The 14674-nt window shown below is 33.8% G+C and overlaps 1 long non-coding RNA gene across 3 annotated transcripts in view; it reads left to right on the top strand.

Annotated features, from left to right (window-relative positions):
• Positions 1 to 14674, top strand: part of LOC113598756 (uncharacterized) — a 943191-nt gene that overhangs the window by 384264 nt on the left and 544253 nt on the right. The window lies entirely within an intron of this gene.

Below are 14674 nucleotides of genomic sequence, written 5' to 3'. Positions count from 1 at the left end.
AAATAGTAAGAGACCTAGAGGAGTTGATGATATTTAGAATGTTTAATTTGTGTCCCAGGAAAAAGAGAAGGAAAATTAGGCAGAGACAGTTTTGAAGCAACAATAGCTGAAAAATTTGTAAGAACCACTGAAACGCATTGATCCGTTGATTTAAGCACCTCAAGAAGCCACAAGCAAGATAAAGAAGTTTTAAAAAATCTACACTTAGACATATAATAGTGAAACTGCAGAAAAATTAACTACATGGGATGATTATACTTCCTATAGTCTTAACAACGGGATTCTGTTCAAAATATGAATCGATAATGTGTATGCACATTTATTATTCCAGAAAATGTTTATATTAAGTCAAAAACAACCATGATACAAGGACAATACCTTTTAATGCCTATATGTACACAGTGGAATGTCTTGAATCTACAGTAAAAAGTTCAAAGTTGTAATTTCTAGATGGTGGAAACTTGGGAACTGTAATCTCATTACTAATTTTTTATAATGATACATATTTTATGATTTTTCAATAGTAATTATATTATCTTAGTGTAATTTAAAAATCAAGGTAAAAATATAATACCAAGTGTTGGTGAAAAAAATTGTAACATAGATGCTTGCATAATTTGCTGGTGGGATTATATCTTGAAAGAAACTCAGTGTTGGGAAATTAGATTATATGAATAAAAAACTGTAAACATTGTCATGCTCATTGGTCTGATGATTTCATGTCTAGTTATTCTAAGGAAATAGTTATTTGCAGGCAGATTTTATGTAATGGACATAGATGCTTGATATACAAGTCCTTTGCCTAGAACACTGTCCTTTTTGGGCCCCCATCAAGTCTCAGTGGAAATAACTCTTCATCAGCATGATTTTGCTTCAATATCCAGTAGTGATTTATACTCCTGCCCAGTCCCTCCCATGATACACTGTATCACAGTTATAATTAAGTGGGTTTTTCATCATTGTCTGTATAATTGCTGTCTCTTCCTCTACTTATACTGTAAGCTCTTGGAGGCAGGAACTCCGTGTTCTTTCTTGCCTCTGCCCCCTGTGCTGGAGCACCATTTCTAGTTCATTATAAGTAATCAGTAAATTTTTAATAAATAAATATAAAATACTTCTTTCATATTTTATTTCAATAGAAAAATATAAACCTAATAAATTTTCAAAATTTCTTAATTTTTAAATGTATTATATCCATCTACTGGATACCACAGTTATTAAAAACTAGTATTTTCAAAAAATATTTAGCAACTTCTAAAGATTTTTATTGTATATTGTTATGGAAAATAACATCTATGAGAGTCTATTTGCATGATAAACTGACCTTTACAAATCTCATAGATTAAAAGAAAATCTACATAGTAAATATATTATCTTTTCTTTTTATCTGTATGAAAGTGCGTGCGCGCTCGCGCGTTTGCGCGCGCACGCGCGCGCGCGCGCGCGCGCGCGTGTGTGTGTGTGTGTGTGTGTGTGTCTTAAATAGGAGGTCAGAGAAGGCCTCACTGAAAAGTGACACTGAATAAAGATCTAAAGTTCTTGAGAGAATGAGTTACACTGATGTCAGGGGAAAGAATTTCAGGCAAGGGCACATCAAGTGCTTTGAATGGAAGTTTGATAGAATCACCAAGTTTTTACATTTAGTGTTCTTTTTTCCTGTTTGTACTAATTTTCATTGTAGTTATTTCTAAGTATGAGCTTTTATGCTTATACAACAGCAGTATGTTCATGGGAGAACAGTGGGTACAAAAGCTAGGAAGGAGAAAGAAGAAAATAAATAATAATAATCCCACCCATTACCCAATCATTCAAATACACATATCGGTTTTTTTTTTCACTTAAATTCAGGATTTTTATAACCTGAATTTTTCTGTGTTGGACTTAATAATTTTTAGACCTTATAACTAAGTTTTCACAAGAAATACATATTTGTAGTAAAAATACAAAGGAGATGAAATACAAGAATGTAAAGTCCCCTTTTCCTGAATTTCAAAAGTTCTCCACTTAACCTAGCTAGAGAGTGTTATCAGTTTGCTGTGTTTTTGTGGAGATACTCTGTTACAAAAAATAACATGTTGTTTTCTTTTTTTCCTTTTCTTTGTAAATTAAAAAAATTTTAATTTATATTTATTTTTGAGAGAGATAGAAAGACAGAGTGAACGGGGAAGAGGCAGAGAGAAAGGGAGACACAGAATCTGAAGCAGTCTCCAGTCTCTGAGCTGTCAGCACAGAGCCTAGCATGGGGCTCAAGCCCACGAACTGGGGCATCATGGCCTGAGTTGAAGTCGGAGGCCTCAACCAACTGTGCCACCCAGGCGCCCCTGTTTTCTTTTCTTTATGGTCACAATATCTGCTCTGTTTCTTTGTGTTATCTGTGGCAATATTTTGTGAACCATTGTCTTTCTAATTTAGTTTTAAAGTTAGTGGATCCATATATTAAAAAAAATAAATAAATAAATAAATAAAATAAATAAATAAATAAATAAATAAATAAATACATAAATAAAGTTAGCGGAGATTCTGGATTCTGGCAATGGGCTGTTGATTGTTGTTTCTAATATTTATTTTCACTTCATATTTTTCTGGTTTTTTTTTCATAGAATTTTAATGACATTGAGAGCCTGAAGTAAGACTTACATTCAAAACTTCATTTACTACGAGAGTTTTATATTTTTATCTTGCTTTTATTTGTTGGGTTTGTGTTTGTTTCACATTTTCATTTTTTACTTATATATTTACTGTAAGTCACCATGCATTCTTTTTATAAAGAGATAAGCTATAAATCAATTGATAGATAAATAATATTTTACTGTTGTGCTACAAAAATATGGTCACTCTATGTCAATCATCAAGAAATTGGAAAAGCCAAGTCTCGGTACAACTGAATGCTGTATGAAATAATAAAAACATATTTTTATTGACTTGGAAAGAGGTTTATGACATTTTTCTGAGTTAGAAAAAGAACAGGCCACATAGTACTGTGTATAATAACATGACTTTTAATGCAGAATTGTTTATGCAGAGTTTATCTGTATGTGCCCATATCTTCATATGCCTGACCTAGGTATTCCCATATCTACTACATATGCCCAATTTATCTATACCTATATCTATATATGCCCACGTCTATCTATGTGCAGAGAGAAGTCACAAGGGAGTTTGCCAATAGTGATGATTTGCAGGTGGTATATCTTCTGTGAATTTTTAATCTCTCACTTATACTTCTGTCGGTTGTTTGAATTTTTCATGCATCCACTTTTTTATCAAAAAGTTTTATTTTCCTGAAAGAGACTTAACACATTTTTTTCTAATATAATTGTCATGTCTAGAATGCCAAAGTTTAAAACTCAGGCAACTTGCTAACATGCAATTACAATATTTTTTCAGACTTCACTTAGATTTATGTTTAACTCCAAAACTAACAGAGCAACACATCAAATATCATTCAATAGGCTATAATTTTTGTTTACAGGTAATGCATAAAAGTTTGAAGCCAGTTTTATATGTTGCATTTAACTACAAATGGATCATTTTGCCCTAATTTCTTGTCAGCTGGTGTTTTAGAAACATTTGTAAACAGAAGGCTTCCTAGAGAATATAGAACTCATGCTTTCCCCTTTAGTGACATTATATCTTTAAATGCTAAAGTAAAATCTGTACACTAAAATAATAAAGTTTTGCTAGTTTTCATAATACATATATGTTTGCTCTGCTGTGCCAAGGACAGGATAGTCACAAAGCTTCCACGTTGAAGCTGGTTATTAAATATTCAGGCTCAATTTACCAGGACCTTTATTATACTATGCGAGGTCTTCTGTAATGAAGAGCTACTTGTAACATCAAAGCAGAAGAGACATTATCTCTTCCCCTCATAGCCCATGACCTAAAAGCTTTTCTTTTTATCTTTATGTGAAAGAAAAATATACTTTTTAGAATAGACTCAGCATTTGTGAACAATGTGCATCATGTAAAGTCGACTCTAGATATAGTTTATGATTTTTGCCTTTATCCAAGTGTTTTGTTTTGGCAATGTTATACCTTATATCATTTTTTTTTGAGAACAAGAGAAAGAAATTTAGGTTTTTTTTCCTGTAATGGGGTTTTATTTTTTTATTTTTACATTTTTTTCCAGGTGCAAACAATTTTATTTTTTATTTTATTATTTTTTCCATATTTATTTTTTATGTAAATCCAAGTTAGTTCACATGTAGTGTAATAATGGTTTCAGGAGTAAAATTTAGTGATTCATCACTTACATATAACACTCAGTGCTTATCCCAACAAGTGTCCTCCTTAATGCCCATCACCTGTTTAGCCCATTCCCACCAAACATGAAAGGAATTTAGTTTTAAACTAATTGTGACAAAGAAAACAATTTTTAAGTAGCAATGTATATGTATTTTTCCTTTTTCTAAATAATCTGAAGAAAAGTGACATTGGTATTTGTTGGGCCTTTCATTTATAGTCTCTTAGAAAATAAGAGAAACAGATTTTATTAGACTTTTGGGAAAATTTTAGGAATCCAAAGTTTGAAATCATTTTCATATTTATAAAAGTGAATATTACAACCAAATTGAATATCCATAATAGAGCTACAAGTAAAGAGGAATTTCAGAATGCATGTGTCCCTTTCATTTTCTATCAAATACAGCGTACTGGGGGCAAAACAAAAATAGATAATACACAACTGCCTCACAAGAAAAGGGGATTTTCTAAAAAAATTATCTAAAAGTTTGCCCTTCATCTTATTTAACTGTATTTTGCAATATCGTGTATGTAGAGACTTTGTTTACTTATGTCCATTCTGTTTGTATGGAGATATACAATGACAAGAAGTTTATAAGTGCTTTTAACAGTAGTTTTGCATGGTTGCACGAAAACAAATGCTAGTAATCAATCTTGGACTTGTGTAAATACCTCTGATTTTTTACATGAAAAATTCCAAATTCCAATATTTATTTGGTTGATTTAGAATCATCAGAAATAGAGGAAAAGTTGAGAGAAGAGAGAGAATTGGTGATTAGTGAAGCAGAAGTTAAACAAATGTGGTTCTTTGGAGTCATAACTTTTTTACTTATGATGGAAGATATTGAATTGGAGAGGAGATGCTCTGGCATGTTTCAAAGTATTAGAGATTGTTCTTGCATGAAGTCATCATCATGTTAGGGTTAGCAGAGTGAGATGCTGGTGCCAGGGAGGGTGGGCTATTGTTATATAATTCACTCAGAAAAACATTTTCTAGACATTGCCATGCAAGGTCTCTCCTCTTTAGGAATCCCAGCCAAACAGGGGAATAAAGTTTCTTTTTCTCTTGTAACTATCCCGTGTTCAATTAATCTTTATCAATATAAAAATATTATTTGGTTAACCACCATGTGTTAGATGCTATGCTATGTATACAATGAATTGAAACTAAGATTCCTACTATTACCTAGCTTACATTCTTTAGCTTGGGTTACAGAGAGTGAAACATAAAGTCTTTAAACTTATTGTACCTGAAAGTACAGAACACTTTTCTTACTATGAATTTCCCTGATGAGTTTTGCTTAAAAATTGTATTGTTAGCCAGTGACATGTCATTTCCCAAAGAGAACATTGAACCCAGTGGCCACTGCAGGTGGGCTGGGACCTGGCATGCCCTGCTGTGCATGTTGGCCAAAATGGTAGAGGGGCTCAGACTCCCCTGCCTTTCAGTCTGTTCATCTTCAAAACGGAGGAATTGGACTGAAATATCACTAAGTTTTAAACCTTAGAGGCTATCAAGTCCATGTTCACCCAGTAAAACAAAATTTTGCATTAAATAAGCAAAATAATAAAAGATCTAATCATTTTGGTTGTCTTAAAAAATGTCTGAAGAAATTGATTAGGACTGATACTTTAGAACCCTCTGATGTTCTAAAACACATCACACCACACACACACACACACACACACACACACACACACACACGTGCAGGCAACCACGTGCCTGAGCACACGCGCATTTTAATGTTTCAAATCTTTTGATATCTCTGTTGTATGTTCACAAGCTTCACTCCAGTCTTAAAGCAGCTTGCTATGATCAGGGAGAAGTGATTAGGAAAGAATGTGTGAAAAATTAGAAGACAGAGTGTTATCACTGTTGCTATTCTGAGGAAAGCACAACCAAACGTATGTTTTAAGGGGCTGGGAGACCCCCTGCCCAGCAGCAAAGCTTTGGTGTGTAGGATGTGTGTGACAATGTTTGCTGCAATGAGACTACCTCTACTCTCTAAGTCATTAGCGTACTATCAGAGTAGATCACTCGTGTTTATTTGTGACTGAGGGATTTCACTGAGGACAGCTCCCCTACCCCTGCTGCCACCAAAAACATCTTAAAGGCTTTAGAAAAGATGTCTTACATGCTATGTGCCTCTGGATTACCTTTACAAAGAAAATTCACGGAATATAAAATAGTATCAGTGAAGGAATTATAAACCAGTTATAAAACGAAGGAACTTAATCTCTTACTATTGCTCAGGCTATCTAAGTGTGTGTGTGTGTGTGTGTGTGTGTGTGTGTGTGTATATTTGTATACAGTACATATACATATATTACATATTTATTATATACATATGCTACATATTTATTATATATACAAATATATATCACATATATAATAGTATATACACATGTATATATTATATAAATACTTTAGAGCTATAGTGTTTTATATTTATATATTACATATGTACATAGTAAATATATATACATATATATTTATCTATATGCAGTATCTATACATGTATATATTATATATTCTATTAAATATTTTTAGAACTATAGTTTTGCCACTATACTAATGCTAATAGAATATCATATGTGTATTTACAGTATATGATATGTATTAAGAATGTATATATAAATATAATAAGTAAAAACACTTTAGAACATCAGAAGAATTGGTAACCCAGTGGTTTATAATTCCATATATATATGTGTGTGGAATAATGTATATATTAATGAAATAATGTATACATATATACATATATATTAATATATACATATATATACATATATATTAATACATACAATGGAATGGAATCTGGTTCCATTCATTCACAATGGCAGTTCTACAGACGGGCAGGCCATTTAATGGGTTTCTAAGGCAAAGACATCTTTATATTCTGAAAGTCAAGGTATACTCTCTGTTTGCTTAGATGTGCCATATTTTCAAATCCGTAAGTTACTTAAGCATTACAATGGTTGGGAGAATTTTATTTTGTTGACAAAGCTCATTCTAATTGCCAGAAAGTCTGGCTGTGATATGGTATTCACTAGGCTCTTATTTAGAACCAATGCTAAATAACTTCAGTATATATTGTATAGTCATAGTATTTTAGTAAGTCTTTACTGAGACTGATTATAATAGAGAACTAGAAACCAATTCAGCAGTTTTTTTTAGCTGAAAATCCTTTTTAAATTAAAGGGAAAAAATAACATGTATTTATTTATTTTGAGAAAGAGAGAGTGAGTGAATGCATCATTGGGAGAGGGGGAGAGAGAAGGAGAGAATCCAAGCAGGCTCCACTGTGCCAGCACAGAGCCTGACACGGGGCTCAATCCTATGAACTGTGAGACCATGACCTGAGAGCTGGAATCAAGGGTCAGATGCTCAACTGACTAAGCCACCCAGGTACCTCCGAAAGTACTTTACAAGTACTGAAAGACATTGTACAAGCTGCTTTTGCCAAATATTTAATGGTTAAAAGGAAGTGATTTTCAGTGAGGAGTAAAAATACTCAGAAAGAAATTATTTCATTTAAAAATTGGTTCCTTGTTGCATTTTTCTTTTTTTTCTATATCAAGTTTTTGCATGAGCCTTTTTATTCTTGTGGATCTTATATTTTCTTTATTTGTGACTACTAAAAATAAACTCTACTAGTTGTGTAAGATTGTTACCTTTTTAGTAGTGACATTCTTTTTTACTGTTGCATAATAAAACTGATTGGTAAAAAGACTTTTTGTAGATTGTAACAAAGCTAATAGTTATGTGATCTTATGTCACCCTAGTTTTTATAAGCATAAACAAATGCAGCAATATCTTATATTATTTAATTAGTAAGTACTTTTTATTTTACTAGTTTATATAGACTGCTAGACCTTCAACTACACAACTTCTTACCTTAATATCTGACAACGCAGGCTTAGTTTGTGAAGGACATGTGTATCCTGGAACAAAGTCTAAATCATTAAATCATTTTGTGTGCCTACAATGGACAAATGATGGTGCATTTCTGTCTCTGTAGATTTTAATCAATGCATTAGTCAGATCTCAATTATGAGAAAATTTTGAGGAAATATTACCCTAGAGTAAATTTTAATTTATGCTGAAAAATTTTAAACGCATCCTATTTTGCATCAAAGTGCAAGTGTGAGTAAATTATGTATGACGACTTCTTGCTTAAAGCCTCCTAGAAAAGAAGAATATATTTGCTTGCATCTCACTAATACGCCAATGTTTAGGTAGCTACATTTACACCTGTTTGCCACAGGTAAACTGAATAGAACACCAGACAGCTCATTATAGAGACAAGTATGCTCCATTCCCAAAGTTGGATGACAGAACAAGTCATGGTGAGTACTGTAATTTTAGTGCTACCATACATCTTCAAGCTGTCTGGAGGTAAAATGCTTACTAAGCATTGCATTTGTGCTGTCAGAATACTTTATGGGATGGTAATTAAATAAAGGCAGCACTGTGGAGTTAAGCCAATATCTGATGAATTCTAGAAATCTCTCTAGAAAGGTCTTACTTTGAATCTTAAGTTTTAGAAGAAGTACGTTTCACATTTATTGACTAATCTTTCATTAAAAGCACGCTTGTGTAGGGTATTCGCTGAAAACATTCATTTATGTTTTCTTGTGATAGGTGAATGCCCAGTTCATCTAGCAGAGAACTCAATTGTCAGCATGCTGCCCTTTGAAATGTTAGTTTCCCCTTCTCAACTTGTATGATCAGTCACTACTTTTAAATTATGACTTGGGGTGCCTGGGTGGCTCAGTTGGTTGGGTGTCTGATTTTGGCTCAAGTCATGATCTCATGGTTTGTGAGTTCGAGCCCCATGTTTGGGCTCAGTGCTGACGGCTGAGAGCCTGGAGCCTGCTTCAGATTCTGTCTCCCTTTCTCTCTGCCCCTCCCCTGCTCACAATCTGTCTCTCTTTCTCTCTCTCAAAAATAAATAAACATTTAAAAATTAAAAAAAAAAAAACTACAAAAAGCTAAATACAAAGACTGAAAATGGAGGCAGTTATCCACTGTTTTCCAAAAGTTTGGTTATGCCGCTTTGCTTTCATGAAAAATCTACATTAATACCTGTTTTCACGAAGTGAAAGAAATCCAAAGAGGATTTTTGCTTGGTCAGTAAAAGGCAAAGAGGGAAAATAGTGTTCGGCGTTTGTTTGGCAGTGAGCCCTCATGCAGGCAGTGCCCATCCCAAGCAGCAAGAGTGGCCCCGCCACACCTCTTCCCTGGGAACTACATTTCAGCATCTCAGCATCAAGCCACCATAGCTTTGGATTGTGTCTGTGTACATCTGTGCTTTATCTTGATTTATTTAGTGCATCTGTTAGCAAGATTTGTCCTAAGGTATCAGAAAAGCCAAAGGGAGGCTATTTTGGGGGGAGGTCTGGGAATGCTCAAATTTTTTTCTGTATAAATTAATGGTAATTGCTTCTTCTGATTATGCCATTTCAGCTTAGGAAAGGTTTCATAAGAACACTGTACTTTTGGATAGCGGGGTAAAACTGTACTGGAAAGAAGTATATTTATTTCATTCTTGTCATTTTTCACTTTTCCTCTGGAATTTAGTGCCCTAGTTTAAGATTGAATTGTACATATACCTCAGTAGGGAATGGATACGTTTGTCCTTTATATTTATTTATAGATGTTCATTTTAATAGTTACACACTGTATGATTGGTAAAAGCAGGCTATAGACCAGCGCTGGGATCCACAACGGTGGAGCAAAAGCCAAAGGCCAAATTCTGCCTGCACCTGTTTTTGTAAATAAAATTTTGCTTGAATTCAGGCCATTTGTTTATGTATTATCTATAGCTCTTTTCTTGCTACTATGGCCAAGTTGAATAGCTGTGGCAGAGACCAGAAAGACCCACAAAGTCTAAATTATTTACAATCTGGTCCTCCACAGAAAAAATTTATTGACCCTTGGACTAGCACATGGATTTGAAAATTTTTAAAGGAGTACATTTTTTGTTTGTGTGTTTTTGTAATATGCAGTAATGAGAAAAAATAAAATGATTTATTATCTCAGATGATTTTTATTTTCTTTCACAGTGAAGAATATTTTGCATTATTGCTTTAAATTTTTGAAAGTCTTAGCAATTTCCTATAGAAGGAGCTCCTGCTTGGATGCAAAGCTGTATACACTGTTAGGTGGATAGTTAGCAAGCTGGTGTCTCTTCAAAGATAAAATATTTTCCAAACCATGCTGTGAGATTGGCATAGAAGGAAAACTGGGAATAGGGTTCAGGTGAATCAGTGAAATGGCTTCTAACCATGCAGCTATTATATGCCTGAAAACTGCACGAATTGAGGTTAGTCTGCAGGCCTTACCAGCTTGTTCTTGGCGAGGCTCCCAAACTCCTCTAACTATATCATGACTGTGACTTCATTCTCTAAAGCAGACTATTCCCCCTGGCTGTCTCAAAGACAGTCCCTGGGCCAATTTTTTTTTAACCTGTCACATTTACTTTCTTTAAAAAGAAAAGTAAAAGAAACTTGTTAGGAAATAAAAAGAGTATATATGCTAAGTTATTTTTTATTATTTCAATTCTTCATTTCATTTTTATATAGTTGTATGTGTATACACGTGCACAATTAAATAATGCTGGTAGGATCATGAGGTAATGTAGTACTTTCCAAAATGTAGCTTTGGTATAGAACATCTAGCAGAAGGATAATAGATAATGATGCAATGGTTAACATTACTATTTTGCAAAAATTAAAAAGAAATAATCATTCAGAGCCAGTTTGGCATTTTCCTATATGACATCCTAATAGGACTTTGAATTTCAGCTGTCCATTTCTGTGAATTTGAATGCAACAGAGAAGATGTAGCTTTCACATAATTTTCTTCAGTTTAAAAAATCATAACCATTGCAATGGGATGCCTTAAGCCTTGGGTCAGTTAAATCATTTCTGAAGACAGCACGTGCTCTTCAGGGACATGCAAAATGAGGAAGGCACTTGTTGGTCACTGTGTCTGTGTCACCTGTATAGACTTGGTACAGGTCAGTGTGTTTATGCGTCAGTAATGAAGAGGAATATGAAATGTTGCAACTTAGCAAATGTGCTAAAATGTAAGTATGAAGAAAAATGTTTTGAAAGGCTAACCAGTTTAGAATCACAAAATATTTAGATATTCTCTCAATTTAGGATTGAGAAAATAGCTGCATGAGATATAAAAATGAAGATATAACTATTTACATGGAAATATAATTGTCTAAAAAAAGTCCTCCCTTCATTTTGAGTTAAACAAAACAAGGGGATTTTCAGATCCAATGGATTATAATGCTAATTTACATCAAATCTTGGAAGGAAGTAACCTATTTTATTCTTATTTGCTGTTGTTTCAAGATATAGTATTCCTACAGTTCTGAATTACAATAATATGTAGTAAAATTTTGAGAAAATAGATCAGAGGTAAAAATCTGTGACATTGGCACAAATATAGCCTGCTGACATTCTATTGAATAGAATTCGTTTTGTGTCTGTGTTTTTCTTTTTGTTTTTTGTTTTAAAAACTAGAAATTTTGCTAAAAATTTTAACTCCAAAATCTCATTGAAAATCTGGGACACTTTGATATTTATTTTGTCTTAAAGAGTTTTTTAAACATAAATGTTGTGCAAGCACTTGGTAAAAAATCAAATGGTACAGAGAGTCATAAGGAAATTTTCTTGATCTCTCATTTTTACATTTTCTGAAGTATTCTTCCATAAATATTCATGCTTACATGTATATATGAGTGAAATAAACAATGAGATCACAACAAACACTTTTCTATGCATAAGTACTTTTAATTCCTCATTTTTTATAACTTGTTTTAACAATTTTTATTACTTTATTGCTTTGTATTTTCTTTTATTCTATTTTTACTGTCATTGCTTTGGTATTTTTAAATTAAATTCTCACATTTAATAGAACTTCCTCTTCTCCTCTACTTAAATGTTTTATTTCATAAGTTTCAAATGCTATCCCTTTGATGGTTGATAGGATTTGTGGTCATTGCAGTGGTAGAGAGGAGGGCTTCACAGTGCAAGCAGGGCAGGCAGGGTCCCCAGGCACTTCTGCAAACACCATGCTACATCCTTCTTGAATGATCTATCAGTCCTTTAAGTGGCCATCCAAATGTTTCTGAATGTTATTTTTCTGAACTCACAGCTAACAGCCATTCCTGGAGAAATAATAATCCTCTTCTTGACAAAAGTATGGAAATGTTTAGCTAGATAAGTGCATTTGACCCTCTTATCAACGCAAGAGCCAAAGTGGAGTGCAGAATCGAGAATTCAGGTCTTCTGACCTTTATTCTGATATCTTTCCCAATTCTTTGTATTGAGTTTGAGGGATCTGGGGGGATGATCAAGGAAATAGATATGACCATGAGGTGGCAGTAGCACACAGGGAGTTTTATTTGGACAGAGCTTTGGCAGGTTTGCATTTGGGGAAAGTCCCTCACAGCAGGAGCCCTTCCAGAGGTAAAGGGTGAAGGCTACTACCCAGAAGAGGCAGAGGGCAAAGGGAAGTCTGGGGGAAAGAGGATCAGAGAGAGTGTTATGAATCTAGATGATTTTGCTCAGCACCATAATGGAGAGTCTCTGGGTCAGAGAGCTCTGAAGGGCAACAGAAGCTTGGAGTCTTTTATAGCCACAGAGTTTATCTGATCTATGGTTAGCAGATATTGGGTGCAGTTTTGTGCATTGTGCAATGCAGGAAGGCCGTAAATGGCTAAAATTCTGCTTATATGGGCTTTATTTAAAACAACTGGATATGTAAAAATTTGGGGTTTTTTGGTGCCCATGGGGTTTGGAGCTAGTAGGTCCCAGCTTGCTGTAAAGAAGTAAACAACATAGGGCCAATGTACAGAAGCCATCTTTGGCTCACTGATATAACAGCTAGTCTGTACTAGTTTTGTTTGTGTATGTGTATCTTGTCATTATGACATACTCCCAATATACATAAAAATATACACACCAGTATAATGTATAATATGTATACACCAGCTGTATTTGTTAACCTTATTTTGTCATAATGGCTCCAGGTTTTTTGAAAGAATAACTTCACTAGAGTTGCACTCTATTTCCTTTGAAGGAATTCAACTTCACTGGAGTTGAATTCTCTGTGTGCCCCTCCTAAAACTATTTCCCTCCTCACCTTCTTCAGAAGAGTCTTCTTTGTATGTACACTTAGATGCATATACTTTATATGTATTATTTTAAAATAATTTATAAACTTATTTTTGGATGACTTAAACTTTATATAAATGATAACATAATGTACAGAGCCTTTTGCCCTCTCCATACCATTTTTGAGAATGATCCAAATGGCTCCAATTGACACTTATAGGTCATTTTATTTTGTTTTGTTTTGTTTTGTTTTTACTGCGAAATACTATTTCATCGTGTGACTTTAATATGATTTTAAAACAATTTCATGTTCACGTACATTCAAGTTGTTTCATTTTTCCCTGTTTGCAAATGATGCCGAAGAGAACATTTCTGGACATAACCTTCTTATGTACATACTGCTACTTGGCTATTCCATTTTGATAATCTGTTAGTAAATTGACAGATAATTACCAAATACCCTATGTGCACAGGTGTGGGACTTTCTCAAAATTAGATAAAATTCCTGTTCTTAATAAACTTATAATCATAGTTTAACCTTGTATATATTTATAAATCAGAATAACTCTAATATATGATAGCTTAATTTCATTTATCATTTTACTAAATTTAAATTTATTTCTAAAACAGAGGTGTTGTCAATGTCATTGCTTAATTATTTCCCTCAAAATTTGGTTTTGGTAATCTTCCAAAGTGCACAGGCAGGTATGAATGACTGAGTTACAGCTTTATCTCCAGGAGAATATTTGTTAAAGAGCCATCCTGAATTTCTATCACTGTCACTTGCTTGGTTAATGATTTATTAAATACATCAGAGCAATTACAAAACTGAGATTAAAAAAAAAGTGTTATTTACTATAGTCCAAGTAATTTATTAAATTTTTTTATGTTTATCTATTTTTGAGAGAGAGACAGAGCATGAGCAGGAGAGGGGCAGAGAGAGAGGGAGACAGAATCCGAAGCAGGCTCCAGGATCTGAGCTCTCAGCACAGAGCCCAATGCGGGGCTCAAACCCATGAGATCATGACCTGAGCCAAAATCAGATGCTCAACTGACTGAGCCACCCAGGCACTCCTTAAGTAATTTAAATCACTCTTTAAGAGATGTATTTTGGGAAAAGTCAGACGGGCAGGCACATGACAGGATAAGGATAAAGATCAGTGTAAGCTGATAACTTCTAATGGGAAATATATACAGAGCTTTTGAATTGCATTTCAAATCACTCATTTTTCCAGCATTTATTGTATGCAACAAATGCATAAGTGGTTAGCTGAAACAGGTAGCTCAAAAA

The sequence above is a fragment of the Acinonyx jubatus genome, chromosome B2, assembly GCF_027475565.1.
Source record: "Acinonyx jubatus isolate Ajub_Pintada_27869175 chromosome B2, VMU_Ajub_asm_v1.0, whole genome shotgun sequence".
Classification (NCBI taxonomy): domain Eukaryota; kingdom Metazoa; phylum Chordata; class Mammalia; order Carnivora; family Felidae; genus Acinonyx; species Acinonyx jubatus.
The sequence above is the reverse complement of the archived record's forward strand: the minus strand, read 5'-3'. Positions and strand labels throughout refer to the sequence as shown.